A 23686-nucleotide genomic window follows, 5' to 3' on the forward strand; every position below is an offset into this window, starting at 1 on the left:
CTTGATTTGGGGAATTAGTCATCTCAGCCTGTGTCTCCAGTATACCACAGCAGGGGTAAAAGCAGCAGAAGGTCACATACCCGGTAATATTTATTTTGATGCAGAAGTGATACATGTCATTTTTGGTTGCCCTCCTTGGGCTAGAAAGTTATCCACACCCATGGGGGCTCTGGAACATACTCAAGCATATGCTGCACTAAGCTTCTGTTCCACTAGGCTTTGACAGTCTTCAGATTTGCTACTGATAGGCCTAGTTTACATCATTAAATTGTATATTGCCTGAGCCTTCTTGGCATCCTCTGCTGGTACTTCCTAGCATGCATCAACACACGGTAAGCCTTTAAAGACGCACTCCACTGAGCACATAGAGCTGAAGTTTCACTTAGATTTTAGTACCCTGTAGTGTTATACTACATCAGGAAAGACTCATTACAAACACAAAGTGAAGATATGTGGAGAAGGGAAGGGGATCTGAGGATGGAGGTAGAATGAAAGGAAAGGGGAAATAAACAGGATCAACACAGTATATACCTGTACCAACTCTCAGCAATGAACGTGCTTATTATGTATTAGAAATGTACACTAGTAAATAATTTTTTAAAAAAATGCTCCTCAGCTTCATTTTGGGGGCTCATTACTTAATACTAAATATTTTAAAATTTTTTTTTGTTTTGTTTTCTTCTGGAGAGCAGAGGTTCATTCTTACTTTTCACTGGAATTAGAACAGTTGTTTCCATATGCAATGACAGTGGCTCCAGTTCTTTCCGGAATTTGCCTCCCAATGTCTGCAGCCACGTTGTAACACGAATCTCTCCTGTGTAGATCAGCTTTGTACCCGTAAGATATGTATTTTGTATTTAATGTACACCATGTGGTCTATAATGTTTCATAGCATAAACGGTGAGGCTAGTGCCCTAGACTGTGTCCTGCTCTTTGTCACTTACTAGCACTGTGATAGTGGCTAAGGCTGGTTAATCTTTTCATGTCACCTCTAAGATAAATGTGCTTATTTCTATTGCTTGATCTATTTCTTAAATTATATCATTTATTTACACTACATCTAGCAAGTCAAATGATGTTCATAGTGAGTCTATAAATGGTAATATTTTCAGAATAATTCTTTTTATCATTTTCATCCATCTTCAGGTCCATAGTCTGTGTAAAAGAAGCCACATTCTGTCTAAATCATTTTGTGTAAGAAAATTTTGAGTATTTCCTTATACCTATCCACTCCTTTTTTTCTTAATTGAAGAATAATTGGTTTATTGAAAGGAATAGTTAATGCTTAATTGTTTGATCAATTTTTCATGCCTATATCTGATAATCTTAAGAACTACTTTGAGGATAACAATATGCAATAAAGCAACTGCTATTACTTTCCTCTCATCTTGTTTTAAAATTATGTGTCATTTTTGCATTTTCTTTACTCTCTTTAAGATAAAAAAGAAGAGTTTTAATTAACTAATAACTTGAGAAATCTTTTCTATGACATAGATACAACATAAGTGTAGGATGAGTAAATAATGTACTAATGATAAACGTAACTTTAGTTCCATGCACATGCCTAATTAAAATGCCATATGTTTTGCTTGAATATATTTCATTTGATTTTTTGACTTGTTTCAGAATAAGATTAAAAAGAAAAATTCTCAGCAAATAAAACTTAGAATTTGAGATAACTAATAAAAATACTGCAAATGGTCAAAAGAACCATTAAGTTCTTTTTTTTTTTTTTTTTTTTTTTTTTTTTTTCTCCGGTACCGGGAACCAAACTCACGACCTTGCTTTTGCCAGGCAGGCGCTTTGCCGCTGAGCTAAATCCCCAGCCCCAGAACCATTAAGTTCTAAGGAAGATGCTATAAGAAGTTGCTTACTACAACATTTTGGAAAGAATTTATAGTACTATACTTACATTTTTTATATTGTGCTTTACTAGACCTGGAATTTAGTTCAAATGTAATGAACAGTCCTTTGACAACAAGTTTTGGAGGGTACTAAACTAAACCTACTTTCAATCTAGTGTCATATGAAACTCCTTGTCCCCAAATAATTTGATGTACTAAACATAAAGTAAAATACCCCTCAAATGACAGTAGAACTTAAGATTTAATATTAAGCCAGGAGTGGTGGCACAAACCTGTAATACCAGCACTCTAGGAGGCTGAGGCAGGAAGATCACAAGTTTGAAGCCAGCCTGAGTAATTTAGTAACTTAGCAAAACCCCCAGTCAACAAAAATTTTAAAATGGCTGGGGATACAGTTCAATGCAAAGACCTAGGTTCAACCCCTAGTTAAAAAAAATAAATTAACATAGACTCAACTCATATACCATGCTTAATTCATGTTATGGCAAAAGCAACAAAATTGCATGGCTTAACATTGACTAAATGTGTTTTATTTTGTAATTAAACTACTTTCCTGGGTCCAGACTGGCTTTGTGGTGACTTGTGGTAAAGTTTGACAAAGAAAATGGGAAATAAAGATATGAAAACATTCTAAAAGAGTGGCTTCCAAACATTAATTATGAGAATGCTTTTTTCCTCCAAAGGAATGCAGTAAGGAATCGACGTAGGTGAAGTAGGCAGTGAGAAGCAGAGCTGTTATGTCCAATGATGGTACCGGGAACCAGCTGCCCCTGTTGGCCATATTCCTTTCTCCCCATCTACCACTTGCTCTACTGTGAAATACAAAGAAACAAGAAGTTTTGGACCACAACCTGGACACAAAATCTCTCCTGCATATGCAATCCAGCCAGTGAAACAACCCTTAAATTCTGTATGTGTGTTTTCATCTCATAGGCTTACTGTTAGGGTAAATATCAGAGCAACATTATTTTCATCCCTAAGTAGCCAGTCATAAATTCCTTAAGATTTTCTAAGTTCTTTTTATAAAATGAGATTGCCAAAAATGACAAATGTAGAAATACTTTTAGCAGAGATTTAATATAGGACTCTTGGATTTCCCAAGAGTCAAAGGATTTTTTAAAAGCTAAAAGAAGACCATCTATGAGTGATTTGATCAGCAAAATAGTACTTAATATAGTCTAAAGAAGTGTAGTCCTCTTAGAGATCAATGCTGTAAAAACAAATTCACTAATAAAAAGGAGGAAAAAACATGAATTATTGCATTATCAGTGAATCTTACATATGGCCAAGAAATATGACAGTATTATCAACTAACTTGCAATAAAAATGTAGGGTGAAGAGACCATTTACCACATACCAGAATGATAATAGTTAAAAAGTAGCTTGTGCTGACAGAGATTTAGAAAAATAGTAAATGTTATATACCACTGGGAAAGGTAATTAGAACACATTTCCAAGAGGAAATCAGCAGTAAATAAAATGAAATTTTAATCCTGTAAATCCAAGATTAAAAAGAAATTATTATATATCAAAAGATTTATGCATGTCTTTAAAGTGACATTTACTGTCTTAATATATTGATATATTTTAATACAAACAAATAATAAAAGTACATTTTATTCCAAGCAATAAAAATTACTTCAATAAATTACAGTAAATCATTATGACTGATGCCAATGCAACTATTAAGAATCATGCTCTCATATAATAAGAATTTTAAACACCAATCGTGTCAGGGCTGGGGAGTTGACTTGGTGTTTGCAGCACTTACCTAGCACACACGTGTGAAGCCCTGGAACTGATCGCCAGCCCTCCAAATGAAGAAATAGTATGACAGAGAGCTAAAAAAAGAGGTTACAAGTACAAGAAAAAGATCATCCAAATATACTCCCAACATACATGTTTTGCTACATATAATATATATTTGATATTTAAAGCAAAAGCAGTTGCTGGAGATTTAGCTCAGCAGCACAGCGCGTGCCTGGCAAGCACGAGGTCGTGAGTTCCATTCCCGGTACTGGAAAAAAAAACAAAACAAACGCAGTTGAGTTTACTATGGTCAACTCTGGTTGGTGGGATTAATGAATACTTTTATTACTTCCTAAAATATTTCAAAATTATTTTGTAAATTTGTATAGTGAATATTCATTTTATTATTTGGAATAAAATGCATTTTATTATGTGTCTAAATAATTGAAAGATTTTCAATGAAATAGAAAAAATCTTTGTTGACTAAATTTCTCTCATGTTTAAATGGGTCCATTATGTATAGACACAATCATCACATAATTATTGATTGGCTAGCAATTATGCTAAGTGAAATATCTTTACTAAGTCTTTGTCTTAGCAATTATCATTCTACTTTCAAAACAATATCAATTACTCTAAACTGCAGCATTGTGCTAGCTTCGGTTTAGAATTAATCTGAACCAACTCGTAATTGAAGGATTTAATTATCTGCCTGTGCAGCCAGTGACACATATGTGGTGCATTCTACCAGGGAGGACTGGCTGCATGGTATTGTCAGAAGTATAAACCAAGGTGTTGTCTTGGACAAATGTTAATATTTAATGGTTTGAATTTTATTCAGTTTGAAAGCAATTCTCTCATGTGTGAAAGTGGAGCTTGGGTGAGCGATGTCCTGTTTCCTTTTCTTTTTTGCAAAGCCAGGGTTTAATCCTTAGTGGGGTCAGGACAGTAGAAGGTGTTTTGCATTAAAGTATGACAAGGAAAAGTTCATTTTCACGTGACGCCTTCTATTGTTTGCTGGGCATGAGCTGCAGTCAAGTTAAAGCAAAGTGTTACAGTTTCAGAGTTAAGGTTTGTCATGCAAAAACTCAAGTAGAACTCGCAGTGTCACTTTTTTGCCAAAGCAGATATCATTGTGCAAAATGCATTATATTCAAAGAACAATGCAGAAATAAGCTGTTCAAATTTTTAAATCATATGAAAAATAATATTTTTGTTCATTTAATGTTGAATATATTGCATGAGAAAATACAGATGAACATTAGTATTCAGGGAAGAAATTCTCTCCTTTCTGTCTCGCTCTTTGCTCTTGCTCTCTCTCCGTTCCTGCTCTCCCACCTCCCCTTTCTCCTCACACTGTTATGAATGCCTTTAATGTCATAATATCCTTGGCATAATGAGAACTTATTCTTTGGTTGAACTTCACCAAAATGTAAAATTGAAAACATATCTAAGTGCTGCGCTTTGGTTTGGATATGGTTTAAGTGTATACCCCCAAAGGTTCACATGCTCAAATCTCGATCTCCAGAAAGCTATATTGGGAGACGGTGGCACGTACAAATCCTTAGCTCAATTAGGGGGCCTTGGAAGGAACTGTGAACTTCAGACTCCAGACTGCATGCTTCAAGGTATGATCTCTTCCTTACAAGTGTTCCCACCATGAGGTGCTGCAGCCAAGGAGACCCCATCCATGCTGATCTCAGGCCACTGCCCGGTCCTCCAATCTCCGAAACTGTGATTTAGAGAAACCTCTTTCTTTATAAAATTAGTCTGCCCCAAGTGTTTCATTAGACTAATGCAAAATGGACTAGTACAAAATGGACTGATACAACTTGGTTGGAACTATGTTTAGAGCTCCTCTAGCTCAATTCTCTGTTTACAAAAAACTCAAAATTCAGAGGTTGTTGAAGCAAAATAAGTTCAGCAGTGGGAGTCATGACCTTACTACAGTCCTGGCCATCTTGAAGGAGTTAGCATGATGAAATGCTGCTTGCACCTTTTGGAGACTTACTATGTCAGCTATGCAGGAATACCTTGCAGAGCTATTACAGCAAGATTCTTGGGGAGGAGGTTTATGCTCTGAATCAGCATCAAATCTATAGCACTCTTTCTCTTTTAGCCAAAATTCACTTTTCTTGGAATTAAAGGGTAGAAGATGAAGGTGATAGCATTCACATTTATACCTAGTGTTTTAGTTACTTTTCTCTCATTGATGAAACAAAATTAGTTAAAGGGAGTTAAAGGGAGAAAATGTTTATCTAGCTCATGGTTTATAGAGGTTTCAGTGCATAATCAGCTGACTCAAAGGCAGAGTGGCACAGGGCATTGGAAGACAGCAAACATTACAATGGAAGGAGAAGGAACAAGCCTCTTTCTGTCCCTTACATTATCTGCAGGCTACCCACCCTAGGGCAAGTATAGCATTCACACCCATAATCCCAGTATTGGACCACAAATTAATCAAAAACTGCAAATTCAGCCCAAACTGCAAATAAAGCCCATGACCTATGACTGCATGAGGCTTTGGGGGTACATCTAGACAAAAGCAATAACACCTAATGACCTATTACCAATTTTTGCTTCCTGTTCCCCAACTTTATGCTGCACTGGCTTAGAGATCTTAGTGCCAAAGGGAGAAGTGTTTCTATCTGGAGGCACAACAGGGAAATTATGACTGTTGGGCAGCCACATTAAGGTCCTCATGCCTCTGAGTCAATAGGCGAAGAAGAGTGTTTAAGTTTTGGCTAAGATGACTAATCTGAATTACCAAAGGGAAACTGGATTGCTACTCTACAATGAAGTAAAAGATAGTATATATTGAATGCAGGAGATTCTTAAGGGAAGTCTTACTATTTCCATGCCCTGTGACCAAAGTCAATGGAAAATTACACAAACTAATCAATGAATGTAAGACTACTAAAGGTCAAAACCCTTGAAGAATAAAGGATTGGTTATTACACAAGCTGAAATCACTGTAGAAGCCAAAGGGATATAGAATGGCTAGTATAAGAAAGTAATTATAAACATGAGCTATAATCTCTTGATCAGTTGCCAAAATAAGGGCTGTAACTGTGGCAAGTATTTCCTCTTTATTTTGTTGTGAATGCTTGCGTGTATATATACATATATTAAACAAATATCTTTTGTCTGTTTCCCCTTTGATTTCTTTATTATGTAACATAAAGGTGTGTGTGTGTGTGTGTGTGTGAGAGAGAGAGAGAGAGAGAGAGAGAGAGAGAGAGAGAGAGAGAGAGAGAGAGAGAGAGAACCCGAACAGTTGAGTTTTGAGTACTGGGATAGCATTCCAAAGCTATGTAGGAAGATAAAACAAATTTGAAGAACATTTAGGCTGTAAAATTTATTTGGAGAGAATGCCTTTTTTAGGACAGCAAGTTAGATAAACAGGAGTTGTTCATTAATTCTTCTTTTTAGGATCAAGAGATAGTCACTGGTGACCACACAGTACCTCCTTCAAGAACTAGGAGACTATTATTACGTTTGATGGGATTGGAAACCTCAAAAAGGATCCATCTAACAATGAAGAAAGAGTTACATAGTCTACAGAGGATGTGAGTCGATAGCTTCACATTGAAATGATCATTCTACTTGATGAACTGGAACTTCCATTATACTCAGTCGTTAAGTTATCAGTGGAATGAGTTTCTGAATGAGTTTCTGAGATAATATAAAAGGTAACAAATACAAAAGTAATGGTTCGTCCTTGAGATAGTTTCACACCTATAAAGAAAATGTTGAAAATCTGTAAGGGAGGCTTGGCAGAGAAATGACTGGAGAAAAAAATCTCAAATAAGGCACAATAATTTGAAGCCTGACAAGAAGAGAGAAAAATCTGTGAAATGGTAATGAGCAGTTTCAAGTCGAGCAGAGATTATGTCGAAGATGACCTCTGAGAGACAACTGAGAGAAGACTGGGTTAACAGCATGGAGAAGGCTTCATCCCAGCAGCAGAGGACTCGGAATGCAGCAAAGCAGGAGGCAACTGATGCAGGACTTGTCCGCATTAAATCTGAGTAGCAAAGTAGGACAGCCCTGCAGCTATCTGAAGGAGTAGCAAAGACAACACAAGTGTTTTTACTGCTGTTTGTCTCTAAGAAAAATGTAATCTTCAAAAAGTGAAGTAGAAGGGAAAAAATTGATTTTGCAATGATATCTATTAATGTATGCTCAATATTTGTGAAGAGGATAATTGGTAAACATTTAAAAAAGACAAAAATTAAGGAAACAAGAATAGTTTTGGAATTCAGGGAGATAACTACTGGTGAAGCAGCTATTCAATACAAAGAGATAGATAGATAGATAGATATAGATAGATGAAAGATAGATAAGGTCTTCTGTAGGTTGAAAATGGAAAGAGAATTTTTTTAATGTACAAATCTTATCATTTCTATATATTGGGATGGGATTGTGGAGTTCTGAATAAATATTCCTTTAATATAAAGATAGTATGTCACTTGGGGATCTTCGTTTCTCTTTCCCATATATTGTTCTCATTTTGTCCTTAACATTTCAAAACATTCTTAATATTTTGTCTTGACTTTGACATACATGACTTTGATATACATGACTTTGATACATTTTGGGTCTTGAAGTCTACAATAAGTACCATAATGAAGAATAAATAATTATTAAATTTTGTGACATGTAATGGTGCAATAAAAATATGGGCTTTAAGACATTCCTAAATAAAAGAGTTCATATTCTTAAATAAAATAAATTGGACACACATGTTTAAATATTTCATTGTTTCTCTAGCGAGAGAAACTGAAAGGGTAAATAAAGACCAAAATGCATGACAGATACTGGGAAATAGGAAGAAAATATTCAAATGGGAAGGGGAACAAAGAAAGGGGAAGAGGGAAAGGAAGGAAGGAAAAAGACAAAAAGCATAGAAGGAAGAAAATGGAAATAAGGCTTTGTAAATAAGGAGGGCAAAAGGGGTTGAAGGGAGGAGAGGGGATGGGGAAAAAAGAAGAATCAGGAAATATATCATGTACAGGCACAAACTTCCTGTAATGAATGTGATCATTACATACATCTGAAATGTACCAATAAAATTAATTTTAAAAAGATATCCATGTAATCCTAGCATTCAAGAGACTGAGGATGGAGAGTTATGAGTCTGAAGGTCAGCCAAAGGATACATATAAAGTTCAAGGCCAGCATGAACTGCATGACCAGAAACTGTCTCAAGAAAAAAAATTGTGACTTGCTTTGTTAGCTTTAGATCAATTGCCAGTATTTTTCTAAGAACATGTGATCTCAGATTGACCAATGAATTTTATTCATATTTGTTCATATTCGATTCTGTTGTTCAAACATGAGATAATACATTTCCTTTATATCTTCTTATGGGAAACAGGAAGTCATACTTTGAAACTTTGAATTCTTTTTTGCTTTCGTGTGGGACACTCTCTCCAGTCGCTCATTTTGAACCACAAATCAGCGTTCCTAAGTAAATGTTAGTGGGAAACAACCCAATTAATAAAAATTTTTAGTGTATATAGAAATTATCTTAGAACTGGAGAGCAAGAGCAAAACAAGAAAAAATCAATATAAATTTCATTTTTCCAGAGGAAATGACTCAGTGTTATGTTACATGTCCAATTTGTTTGGAGTACTACGAATAAATCTTTTAAAGATTACATAAAAGGGGAGAATGGTTAAGTTGTGAGATCAACCACATATACTTTTAGGAAAAATCAGACAATAGCTTAGTATTTCATGAAAGATACAATAAAAATTGAGGTAAATACTGAGTTAAAGAATTATTCAGCTTTCAAAAGTTCTCTCTTACAAGTGATTTAAAAGAAGACGAGGAGTTGTTATGGTTTATGTTTGCATGTCCCCACAAAGCCTCATGCAGTCACGGGGGCGGGCTTCTAGAGTTTATGATCCATCCATGGTCTAATGCTGGGATTATGGGTGTGAGTGTTACATTCGCCTTGATGGGGGTAGTTTTACACATATAAAGGAGAGAAAATGGCTGCTTGCTGTCATTCCTCCCTTTTGTTGTTGCTTTTTCTGTTTTCCACTGCCATGGACTATTGTCCTCTGCCATGTGCCCTTCTGCTTTGGAGCCAGCCTAGTATGGACTAAAACCTCCACAAACTGTGAGCTAACTAAATCTTTCCTTTCTTAATTTTGGGTGTCAGGTATTTTGTCTCAGCAACGAGAGAAAAGTAGGATAGAGTCTTTCAAGGCCCATCCAAGCAGTGTCTTCAGTGTGGACTGTGGAGAAATCCAAAATTAGAGAATATGCATGTGAAGAGTACAGAGATTTTGGTAAGTCTTCCACAACAAATTACCACCAAATAAATAGTTTATAACAATAGATATCAATTCACTCACAGGTCTAGAAGTTAGACTTCTGCAATTAAGGTGCAGGTAGGACCATATCCCTCTACATGCCCTGAGGTCCAGTTGTCTCTTAGCTCCAGTACTTCTGAGTAATCCTTGATAGTCTTTGTCTGCAGTTTATCACTCTTGCCTCTGTTGTTGTTTGCCCTTGGGGACTGTTTATTTTTTCTTCTGGATTTGGAGACCACGCTAGTATGATCTCATCTTCACTATCTATAAATACTCTATGTGCAAATAAGATTGCATCATGAATTTCCAGGTGGACGTGAGTTTTGGAGACACAAACTTCAACCCCATGTAGTGAATGAAAGTATTTCACAAAAGTGGAGAGTGATTTCTCAATCATGTATTATTTTATTTAGTAATTTCAAAGTATATTTTTGAAAATTAATACTTTAAATATTATAAAAGGCCACAGGTATTTATCTAAATCCTTTGAAGTTTATTTATCTCTCAAATGGCCAAAAGCTTTAATTTATATTATTGTATTATGCAGAAAATTGCCCTATGTTCAGGCACAAAAAATAGCCAGGTGAATCAAATAGTTTCTTAATGATTACTTTACCCCTCAGAAATGTTCATGTGAATTAGTAGAATTATTGCTTTTGGAGCATGGAAGCAAGGTCATTCTTAAACTTCAAAGAGATAATTATATCTGAATATCTTCTCATGGAAAAGCAAATATTCTTCTCTTAAACAGAGTTCAAATTTATTTTTATTCATTTAAATCTCCAAAGAAACTCATTAAAAGATCTATGCCTTCTCCCTTTAAAGATAGGAGGTTATCTCTTTCATTACATGGATAGAGCAGGATGTGGACAGAGTAACATATCTTTTCCTTTGCTTTTTCATCCCTACTTTCTTTCCTGCTCTCTAAATCATGCAAGGCTGTGTCTTAGAATCACTTTTTACCAGGAAACTTAAATAATGTATTTACTTACTCATCTACACATAACATATATTGCTTCTAAAGAAATAATCCTTACAAGAGAATAGTAACTTCTCAGCCAATAAGACATTAATGAAGTTATTTGCCCCAATTCATATAGCTGTAAGCAAGGATTGGGTTAAAGTGCAACACTTTCAAATTGAAGCTCAGATCTTCTTGACATGAACACTTTATTGATAATTTTCTACTTTTCTTCACACCTCAATCAATTATAAAAGATAATATGACATTGGAAAGTGCTTCTTCTTAAATGTTTTATTTTTGTTTTTCTTAACTCTGTAGATTCCTTGCAAGAAGTATCACATTAATAAATTTGAGAGAAAAAAGTTTAAGAGCAGGTTGGAATGCTCAAATTTGAAGCCTGAATTGTCACACTCTGATTGATAGGCAAGGTGTTACATGTCTTTTCACCTCAGTGTCTTCATCCATAAAGTGGGTATAATGCCTGTTGATTGTTGGATTGAAGATTTCTTGAGGTATTTGCTGTTTGGTAAATGGAGCACTGTCTGGCAGAGCTAAATATTCAACCATTCATTGTTAGCTGTAGTTATGTACCTTCCATAGCCTTCAAGCTTCAGTAGGCAATAAGTAACCAATAATTGGTTACTTTTGTTATTTTTAACCAGTTACTGGAACATTTGATTTGACTTCAAAGTTGATATTGTGTTGGCTTGCAGTGTGATTTTGAATTTTAATTAAAAATTAATATTCTGTATGTTACATTAACAAATTTGAAGACCCTTGATTAAAGGCCCTTAAGCAGATGAAAGAACACGTCATTTAAATCATAAAAAACATTGGCTTCTAGGCACAATCCTTCTGGTACACCCACGACTACTCACCTATATTAAATTCCAAATTGTAATGGTATATTAAATACAGGATCCCAGAGTGGATTTTAAAACCATTATTCAATAATATCAACATATTTCAGTAGAAGAATTTTGATGAAAAATAATAACACCCTAGTGCGGTTGATGCTAAAACAAGTCAACATTTAATTGTGTGTGATATGTAAAGTATAAAGTTATAATATACAAAGTTGTGGAAAATAATATATGAGAAGGAAAATTAATATTATACCAATAAAGTACAGTATTTATGCTTCACTAGCTGAAGTTAATGAAAATTCCTAGAGAAGGAGAATTGCTACTTAAATGAAAATCACATGAGAAGTTGAAAGCCACAGGACTGAGGTCACTGAAAAAACCTGAACAATATCTTACACTCCCTCAAATAAAATTTTAACTATAATACATAATATAAGGGAATTTGCTACCAGAGCTCATATAGTTAACCTAAGTACCTACAAAGCATTCATCACACATGCTCAGGAAGAAAATTTTAAGACCTACCCTCCATGTAATTCTAATGAGATTTTCATAAAACATATTTTGAGTTGCGTAAAATCTTATGATTTAACAATTTATAATTGTCAACACTCACTTCATATACCAAGTAATTTGAAAACTTGAGTAATTTTATTCATGATACATTTGCTCTTTCCAAGTCAAATTTCTAACACAAATGAGCCAGTGTTTCAGATCCCACTTAATTCACACTCATGTGTAGGTAAACAGGAGTGAGGACTAGTTTACATGGAATCTTCCATTTCTCTTAGCTACCAAACTCTACGAGCTGTCAACTTTTATCAATTCTATCTCCTAAATATGGTAAGTTTTGAAAATTTTCTTTAAAAATATCTGTGTAGCTAGGTTTGTAAAATCACTTCTGTGCTATTTTGTTTCTAGTTTAGGCATTGTTAAATCCATTCTAAATAATATTGCCAAAAGAACACATTGCAAATTTAGCAAAGATTCTTTCCTATTACATATACAGTTGATTTGAGGTGGCACCTGGACGTGGAATACTTTTCCTGGTTTATTTTTACTTTTGTTTGTCATTTAATTGTACGTATTTATGGAGTACAACATAGTGCAAGTGTTCATTGTAAAATGATCAAACAAATGTAATTAGTTTATTAATTACTTTAAACATCATTTCTTTGTGATGAGAATATCCAAAATCCTTTCTCCTAGCTCTTTTGAAATATACACTGATTATTGTTCTATAAATCTACTGGGTAATAGAACCCCAGAATTTATTCCTCTTATCTAACTTTAACATTCTACCCACTGAAAAATGTCTTATTAGCCCCATGGGTTAATAAGGAAAATATGGTATTTGTGCTACATGTTTTCAGCAGCATACTAGCAAGTTATAAAAAGGATGAAATACTGTTACTTACAATAATATGGATGAGCCTGGAGAACATAATGTTAAGCAAAAGAAGCCAAGCATAGAATACCAAATGCTATGTGATTTCACTCCTAGGTATTTCTAAAAGTCCAATCTTATAGGAGCTGAGAATTGCATATTGGTTGACAGAGCCTAGTTAACATAGGGAAAGTTATTTCTAAAAAGTTTCACAGTGCTTGCCATGTGACATTAGAGTTGAGTGCTCTGCCCTACCACTTATCTCATCACACTATAACATGCATTTGTCTTTCTTTTCCTCTAGGTTGTCAGTTTTTCATAGTAGATCTAGATTTTATACCTGGATAGCCTGCATACCTGGAAGGGTGCCCAACACAAAGTCAGCTGATATAAAGATCTGAGTCTTAAATGTATTTAATTTTATTTAATGAAATGGCTGTTAATCAGATGTCTTCTGTGTGGTGGACTCCATGTCAGTTGTTTCTGAAAGGATGTACATAATACACTGTTGACCAATAGGAAAATCTGTATTTAACTGGATGCTCATGAATTAGCATAGTGATAGTAGGTGAGGACCACTGCAGCTTAAATTACTTTGCTAGAATCTCTAACTCCATCTCAAAAAGCAAATCACTCTTTCTTTTAAAACTTCCATTATTTAACTTATTTATTTTAAAGATAAAAGAAGGAAAACATATTAACAAACACACATACATAATTAGTTAAATAAATTTTTAAGAGTATCTTCCAACACCCTAAAAACATATAAAGTCTATCTACAAATAGTTACTTTTTCTTTCCCTCATTCAAATATTTAGTACCTTTTTATTTTTTCCAGGCTACAAAAAAAAAAAAAAAAAATCCAAGCAATTGTAGACCGGTTTAATAACAAAAAACGGCAGGTGTTCACTAAATAGAATAAGAAAATTAAAAGCAGCCTAACTGCAAAAACTTTCTTTGAACCACGGGTTTAAAATTTTAATAGTTTTACAACCTTCTCAAGCTGTCAATGGAAAAACGTGGCTTGACATTGAACACATACCAAGTCAGTAGCATAACTGTTTTACAATGTCTGATTGGTCATTGAAAAACATAGTTTAAAATTCAATCCATGTGATGGAAATGCCACTTAGAAAAAAACCATTCATATTTCAGTGCTGCAGGAAAACTGTGGCTGTAATAGATCCCATTTCACCCAGCAGCAAGAGGATTTTTAAAGCCCTACAAATGGAATGGTTCCTAGACTGTTGCCTATTGAATATTATTAATATAAATTTTATTATCATAAAATTCACGATAAGAAGAAGAAAAATATATATTATTATTCATGTTTATGGGTTAAAAAACTTCATGTCTTAAAGGAAGATTTTTGGGTATATTTATGGGAACCCTCTGGGAATGTCCATTCATAATTCCACTAGGTCATTCATTCATTAATTTAACTGAAATACGCTGAACACTGGCTACATTGCTTCTCATGGTGGAAAGGGTGTGCTTCCTCAGTCTTCCAACTGGAATTTACATTAGTCACCGATTTCGAGTCCTATTTGGGAAGTCTATGGATAGATAGATACCAATGCTGATAGACTACAGAATTACAGATTGCCCCAAAAAGAAACAGTGTCCTGAAGGGTTTGTGGGTTTTACAAGAAACCAAATCAAAACAAAATAAAGTAAAATAATTAAAGTAAATCAAATGGAGAGTTTTTTGTTTGTTTGTTTGTTTGGTTTTTCTCCGGTACCAGGAACCGAACTCACGGCCTTGCACTTGCCAGGCAGGCGCTTTGCCACTGAGCTAAATCCCCAGCCCCCAAATGGAGAGTTTTTAAACTAAAAAATTGCTCTGGGATGTTATGAAAAATTATGAACTTCACACACATTTAGAAATCAAATTCATCTCATATAGACCAATACCACAAGTTTTGAGGAACATAAATTTCAATTTTTATATTTTAACTAATGTCAGCTAAATTTTAAATGCTTAGTTTTGAAAAATTCAGATTCATTGATTTTCTTTTATGCCTTTTTTCTTGTCTACTTTTTAGAGTCAGAAAGAAGAAAAGTAAGAAGAAGAGAAGTAAAAAGTACATAGATTAAACAGAATTTGCCCCATCTTGGGTTTCAGTTTTGAAAAATGTTTTGTTGAAAAGGAGTTTTAAATTGGTGGTTAAAATGAAATTTACAAACAATATGTGTATTTCCAAGTATCTTTTAAACCTTTCCCTCATCACTGCAGAAAATACTTAGTCCTACCATGTAACAGTCTGAAATTCAAAAATCTTGTCATTTATAAGATGAATTTAATCATTAGAATCCATTGTACTAATCTTTGTGGCAATGAATAATAAACACATATGAAGAACTGATAAGAATACGATATTTATGATTCAATGTCCAAAAAGTGCTTTGTGCACGGCCAAGAAGACGCTTTATGGCTACATTTTAATACCTACAACTCCATTCACTTGGTTCCTTAAAAGAAAACAAAGGTTTTAGCTTTGGTTTTGTTATTTGTAAATTATTTCTTAGAGAAGTTTCATGTTCACGGTAAATGTGAGCCACAAATATAGACACAGAGCCTCCTCACTCCATACATGTGCAGCTTTAACCAGTACCAAGCATCTAGCACCAGAGGGGTACATTTGTTACAATCCATAAACTTACACGGATATATTTGTTCACCCCAATGGTGTTTTACATTCTTTGAGAAATGTATAATGATGTGAATCCATCAGTATAGTATGAGAGTTTCACTGTCTTAAAATCCTTCGCTGGTCTGCCTATCCTTCCCCGTACTCAAACCCTAGGCATCCACTCATCTTTCTTTGTAACTTTGCCTCTTTGAAAGCGGTACATGTGTGAAAAGGAATCATACATTACGTAGCCTTTTTACACTGGATTATTTTCTTTGGCAAAATGTTAGTAATATTCCTCCATGTCTTTTCATGAACTGATAGCATATTTCTTTATAGCCCTAAAATAAATTTCATTGTTTGGATATATCACAATTTATTTATCCTTTCACCTACAGAAAGACATTTTGGTTATTTCCAAGTTTCAGCAATTATGGGTAAATTTTCTGTAAAAAACTCATATCCAGGTTTATATGGGCATAAACATTTAGGTCCTTTGGGTATATATGAGGAGTGTGATGGCTGGCTCATGTTTACTTTTGTGTAAATCTGTCAAACTATATTCTAATATATCTGTTTCATTTTGTCTTCCCACTAGCAAGGAACGAGTATCCCCATAGCTCCACAGCCCTACCATCCTTTGATATTGTCCGTGCTCTGCATGTGGGCCACTTAAAACATGTGTAGTAATATCTCATAGTGGTTTTTTGTTTGTGTGTGTGCTTATTTTTAGTTAAGATTTGTGTTACTGCATTTCCCTGGCAGCACATAATGTGCACATATTTTCATATGCATGTTTGCTATCTGTATACCTTCTTTGGTATCTTTTGAGGAGTGTGGTCCATTTCTTAAGCAGGTTGTACAATATCCTATTGCTGACTTTTCAGGATCCAGTGCTGCTGTATGTGCATGCTCATAGCAAAAGGAAAAAATGGTGTGTGTGTGTTTATCCGCATATGTTGCATATTAAAGCTCTTTTTATGTGTTTGATGAGTTGAATAGAGAATTTTTTTAAAAAGACACTGAGAGCTGCATATGCTAATCTCTTCCCGAATTAAGCACAATAGGATGGTGTTGAAAATCATGAAATACAATAAGGAATCAGGGGAACACAAATCAGTGACAGCAAAATTAGGAGATATACATAAAGAAGCTAAATATTTCTCCAGAGAAGTTAAACTGGTTAAGGTTTTCCTGGCTATAACTCCATATGCAGGTTATTTCCATAACCTATGGAAAAATGACAGGGAGAAAAATGACACTGTTTTTTGCCCTAGGTGTATTTTAAAATAAGCACATTTCCCCTTACTCTTCCCTCTCGACCCTGCTGTTTTCTGATCCTCCTTGCTTCCCTGTCAGCATGCTCTGTTTCTGACTAGGCAAATAATACACAGATTTCTTTCTACAGAAACAATCTCTTGTAAAATCACAGAGTGCCTACTTGAACAATACCCAAAAGTTAACTGTGCGCTTTCCACTGGCCAGAAATAACTCACAGCAAATGAATCTACAAAACGGTCAATGGAAAACTGTTACCCTCTTAGGGGAATCATTGTGCTATTGAGGCAATGAAGCAGTCTTTAATACACACACACGCACACACACACAGAGGCATATATGTAGTATTTTATATGGTAGAAACTGGGGTAAGAATAAATTGGGCAATTGATCTGCAGTTAATTGCTACTTGAAGCCATGTGGTATTAGCATGATATTCCTTTCATCTATATCATATCATAATGATAATTTATCCAAAAGAATTTTATTTATTATTGTTGTAAGACTCACAATAACCTTAACTGCAATAATTCTAAGCTGAGAATGGTTTGGTTACTGTGATATAAATCCACACCGTATGGAAAGTTGATACTCTTGTACTTGTGTTTCTTAAACTGACTTCCAGAACTTATTTGACGATAAATAGAAAAACCTCACACTTTCATGTATGCATAGGATTTTGTATTTCTGGGATTCACCAGAAGCATCCATTTAAACTTCTTTTACTAAAATTCCTCTGGAGTTTGGAGGCAGGGTTGGATCTGAGAGTATAGTGAATTGAAGATGGAAATGAAATTCTTTAGAAATAAAACACAAGTTTGTCACACAGAAAAATGAACATGAACTTTTCAGCCAATCTGTAGGTTCATTGTTTTCTGCTGACATATGTTATAATTTTTATTCTTCTTGGAAGCACATACACTTTTGTAACATTCTGTAAGAGTATCTAATGTGCCTGAAAACAAAGAAAGGAGATCCTTTTAAGGAAATCCATGCACAATTAAAAGTGGAGAAACATTCTCAGTATGCATTCATCCAATTTAAGTATCTGCCTTACATTTAAATGTCACTAGGTAAATTTTCTTCCAGCCTAGAGGTTTAGAAAGTCTCTTCCCTTTCAAAATCATATTCCAGGGGATTTCCATTCCTTTTTCTCCTATTACATTTGATTGCTTTTTATCTAATTTTCTCTACATCTGATATTTCCAAAAGTATCTACACACACACGTATACACACACAGTACACAAACTGCAATGTCTTGTGCCCTAGAATCCTAATCATATTTCTTACTTCATCTGATTTTGGGCTGGTCACATATCTTACTTCACTTTAATTCCAGACAACGGTTGGGTTTAGTGTGTCAGGACTAGTGGTGACAGAGGCTATGGTGAAGCAGAGGACAGCACACCCTTGCCTCTCCCTTGCCCGTCCCACTATTCTAGGGAACACCGATCTCCCCCACTATTTTCCCTCCAGAGGTGAAGCTCCATGACGTCAGAAAAAGTCATCAGAGACCTGCAGCCTGTTAAGTAGCCTATGAATAAACAGGAACTACACTGGGTGTTTCCATGCCTTTTATAATTGCTATTCCTGTGTGCTTTTATGCCTCCATATTTTCAGAGGGGAAGACAAAAGAGGGAAAACTCAGAGGAAAATAAAAGGTGACCCTGTTTGCAGCTTCTTTTTCCATTTATTAATGGCTATGAAGTCTTTAAAACACCATTGGGCATCTGTGTACTTCCTCCAAGGAAAGTAGCATGGAAACGAAGCTGTCACTTGCAGTCTGTTCTGGGGAAGAAATAAAGAATAAATTGACTTTGGTGAGAACAGGCAGAGCCAGCAGCGGGTAATCCTGCAGCCAAACTTAGAGGGTGGGACGCCAGGGTAGCAGGAAGTGTTCCCCTAACAGAACCTGCTTTTCAAGCAGTATTTCTACTTCTTCCCTGGCTTTCCCAGACTATCACAGATCTTAGATCCCCAAGAGCAGCTTAAGCGTTCATACAATGTCAGATACAGCAGCAGGAGTCTTCCCCTTCCAGTGCCAGAGCTGGGCTCTGGTTGTGGCATCTGAACCTGGGATCATAACTGAATTTCCCTCAGATTTAATAATTTTTGGCAATACCAGTACAGTTATTATTTATGCACAATACATAAGCAAGATAGGAGTCAAGTTGGAAGTAAAATCACCTCTGACAATATCCATATTATTAATTTGCCTAACAAATACTTATTAAGTGCTATGCAGTTGTATTACAAAGGTCAAGCAAGGAACAGTAAAAAGACAATAGATTTCTTAAATTGTTAATTATCTGAATATGGACCAAATTAAAATGTGCATGTGGAAATTACTATTTTTTCAGCCCAAATAAAGACTTAACGTTCTTTTTCAAAAGGTGGCAAAGGATGAATTATAATTATGTAAATCACCACTTTTTATTTAATGAGACTTCTCCAATTAGATGTGCTGCAGTAAAATTTCCTGATTTTCAAAACACTGATAACTTATATCCTAATTATTAAGAAAAATGAGAGTTTCTCTCACTGTGTATATATATGCACACTATGCATTTACAGCCCACATCAAAGTGGAATGTGAGCTGAAAAAGTAATATTTATTTCTGCCAAATATATAATACAGAAAAGCACAGGATCTGGAAAGAGTATTTTATACCTGTGCAATTTTCAAAATGTTTATTATTTTTTTAAGATGCCATCTTAATTTAAAGAGAGTAAGTCTGCATTTGAAGTACAAGAAATTTATTGCTAAGTCCAGCCTCAGGTACAAGAAGTATTAAAATATTTTATTGTTAGTCATTATGTATCCAAGGCTGGCCTCAAACTCACATTGGTCCTCCTGCCTCAGCCTCGAAAGTGCTGAAATTACAAGCATGTACCACCAGCCTCATCAATTTGGCTTTTTCATAGCACTTTAAAATATAACATTCATATTTTAACATTATATTTATATAAAGAACCACAAAAAAGATTTTCTTTTCTTTTTGTCTTTTTGAGACGGGTTCTCACTATGCAGTTCAGCCTGGCCTTGAGCTTACCTTGTAGGCCAGGCTGGTCTCAAACTTGCAACAATCCCCTTGCCTCAACCTCCCGAGTGCTACCATGACCAGCCAAAAAGGTTTTCTTTAACTAATTAGTAGAATGTAAAACTACTCTTAATAATATATCAAACAAATATTCTTTGACAAAGATGCATTGCACTAACCAGACTAAATCTGGTAGTTTTTGAAATGCTTGTTTTGAAGGAGAAAATACCATTCAGATTTTTTATATAGAAAGTGATACACATAAAGATATTCATAATGTGCATGATTTATAATTGCTATATTACAATGATAAGTCTTCAGATAGCCTTGAAATAATTTAGACCTCTGGTATACTAAAACTATAGAACATATTCTAAATACATGTATTAATATATGTGTATATGTGTTTTTGTATACATACCTATGTGCTTTTGTATACATACAATTAATATGAGCATACATGTAGATCATCCCCCCCCAAAATACCCAACAATTACAATAAAAAAGGGAAAAAGTCATAATGGGTGACTAAAAGTCATTGAGTTGATTTAAACTGGGTCAAAAAGTGCATGGTTCTCTGTAAATGAAGCTTAGGCTATGTGACTATGATCTCATTATTTCCCACAGCTGTATCTTTATGTCAGGAGGATATATATTTGGGTTCCCGAATTCTTATCTCCCTATGGGAATTTTAGCTACCATACAATTCTCAGCAGTAAATACAAACTATCATTTCACACTGTGACATTTCTTTTAACTTGGTCAGTACTAAAGATGACACATTTGACTGAGTCTCACAGCCACATGATATGATGAATTGTAAGTGTCGAGGTTATGGTTGGAGATAAAAGTAATCTACACAGGTAAAGAAAATGGTTTAATGTCATGCTAGAGTTTTTTTATATTTCTGCCTTTTCTATATTCATAATTACAGCAAGAAAAAATGGAACTATAAAAAGAAAAGTAAAATGTTTAAACTGTCTACTGATTTTAGAGTTATGGATTATTATGACAAATTTGGAATGCTTCTTAAGTGCTCAATATATACATTGCCTGTATTAAATATCATGTGAAATTTATGAAGAATAGAGAAGACATAGTCATTCCTGTCAAGAATACGCCTTACTTTTGATATGAAATGCCAGTCTTAAAACAACACAAGTTAGGTAGCCTTTCAAGAATTTTTCAACTACAGCTTTGATAAATGAGTATTTTAGGGGACAGATGATTACTGTTAATTTCCATAATCCATTGAACAAAGCCTTTTGCCAAATATTGCATTTGTGTATCATTTACAAGTTTATATTTTTAAATTTGAAATAAAAATCAGGATTTAACTCCTCCAGTTAAATTTCAATTTTTAGTAGTGAAGTAGATTGAGGGACAAACTTCGAAGAAATATTCTATTATTGTTGTTGTTTTTCTCATTGAAGAATAATCCATAACATGTAGATGTGGAAAACCCCTATTTTTCCAGTGGTCAGAGGTGACAAATTTGTGTTGACTAAACCAGAAAAATGGCTGACTTTAACACTGCGTTAGTAAGGAAATTGAACCTGAAAGATATATTTCCTTGTTTTGTTCTTGTGTTTTTCTTCCCCTAGAATTAGTTGCTCTTCCTACAAATTTCAGGATCCTTCTTCTCATACATTCAAATTGTTTACTACACCCCTTAAGTAAGTGAACAAGGAATTCTTCAGTGCTTCAGCTGAGAATAAAAGAATGCCGCTTCAGACATTTTATCTTTGTTATCATCATCAGCGTAATCATCATCATCATCATTATCGTTATGATTTTAAAGGTTTACATGTTCTGGAATGGAAAACTACACTGGAAAAGAACATAGTGACAGAGACAAGAGGGGTCTTATTCCACAAACAGCTTTTACATGCCAAGCCCATGTAATTCATCCCAAGAATCAAAATGTGGGGGAAAATACAAAACTAAAAGAAATTTTTAAAAAAATTTTAAAATATGCTAAAGTGTTGGTGAAGTCAAAGTCTGTCAGGAACACAAGAAATAGAACAATGTCTGAAACAGTAATGAACCTAACATACTTCACAAAATATAATTACATGTTTGGTAATCACCAGGGAGATTAATTCTCAGGGTGTTTATTACCTTAGAGCATTCTGCAAAAGATACAAGTAGTGAACTGGCTTTTGAAATTCCGCATGGAGAATATGTCCCAACAACCACGAATTACATCCAGACAGCGCCATCTACCAGTAGCACTCCAAACTGCAAAAGCGAAGGTATGTAGCCAAGATTTTGGCTGTAAATAACCAAAACAATTTCGGAAGTTACGCAGTATATAGTTGTGTCTGGAATGCAATTCGTTCTATTTTGAATTCATCACTTAATGGTTTTGTTATGGCCTCATAACAAATAATATAAGTGGTTTCTAGTCAACCAAGGTCAATGGCTAGTCAATGAATCATGTAAGACCCACGTGGCAAAAAAAACAAAACAAAACTAAACAACAATTTAGCCTCTTAACCTGATTACTTTCAATTATTTTATAAATTAAAATAATTGAAAGTATTTTATTCACCACTAACGTGTTCTCTAGAACGGTATAGTATTTTTAGTTTGTCCCTGACCTTCGGTGATGGTGTCTCATATAGGGAATACTGAGTGACTTCTTGTACCACTGCTTTCTCCAAGTACCCTAAGGTCCAGAAAAGTCCTGTCTTATATCATAGTAATTATAATAAAATAATAAAATTATTGTATCCTAGTAATTATAATAAAATAATAAAAATCAATCATAACTAAATCATTAAACATTGTCACAATCTGTCTTTGTGTAGTCATTGGATTTAGAGCCTGTGGAACGGGAGGTCCTTCCTGTAGACTTTGCCTGGAAGCTCTGCCTCGGTTAAAGGACATTACAATCTCTTGTGGCATGTAGTATAGACTCTTCTGTCCAAAAGGAACAGTTGGCACTGTACTCATTCATTTCTTTCTCTCCCTTTCATCTTCCTCCTCCTCCTCCTCCTCCTGCCTTTCTGACAGTAGAAATTATTTGAGCATTTTGAAATAAATGTCCTTTTGGTGCTCAAGAAGTTTCTCTTTTCTACTACACACAGCGAAAGCAGAAGAAGCTGTGCGAACTGGAGGACCACCACAAGCTCTGGGCTGAAGCGTGAGCACATTTCCAAGACGAAGCATAAATACATGCATGAGTTACTGAATCAGCTTGGGGATTTGAATGTGTTCTAAGAAGTCAAAGAGAAAAATCTGCTTACAAACATAAACAATAAAGAGTTGTAAATATTAGTTATTTGCCTCAAGGTATTTCTTTTTTAAAAATATATTATTTCCATTATGGATCATAAATAAAATCAAAGGAAACAGTTTTTGTGGGATCACAAAGCTGTTCTTGGTAGACTTCTTTAAAAACTTTATGAAGAAGTGAAAAGGATCACAAATAATGTTCTGTTCATCTTCCTTTTAGGAAGAAAGAATATTTCATTTATACTGTCCAGACTTAGAAATACAAAGAAAGACCTTTCATTTTTTGGAGAAGAAGCTTTTTATATCTTTGGTTGACTTCACAAAAAAATCACAAT

The 23686-nt window shown here is 34.6% G+C and overlaps 1 long non-coding RNA gene across 1 annotated transcript in view; it reads left to right on the top strand.

The window, feature by feature from the left end:
- Positions 1-23370, top strand: part of LOC102021318 — a 30323-nt gene extending 6953 nt beyond the window's left edge. The window contains exons 2-4 of the long non-coding RNA XR_259849.1: positions 9788-9917; positions 22238-22366; positions 23204-23370. This is a non-coding gene — a long non-coding RNA (uncharacterized LOC102021318). The remainder of the gene's footprint in view (positions 1-9787; positions 9918-22237; positions 22367-23203) is intronic.
- Positions 23371-23686: the final 316 nt, after the last annotated feature.

This window comes from Chinchilla lanigera, unplaced genomic scaffold (genome assembly GCF_000276665.1).
Source record: "Chinchilla lanigera isolate Chin_1 unplaced genomic scaffold, ChiLan1.0 scaffold00009, whole genome shotgun sequence".
Taxonomy (NCBI): domain Eukaryota; kingdom Metazoa; phylum Chordata; class Mammalia; order Rodentia; family Chinchillidae; genus Chinchilla; species Chinchilla lanigera.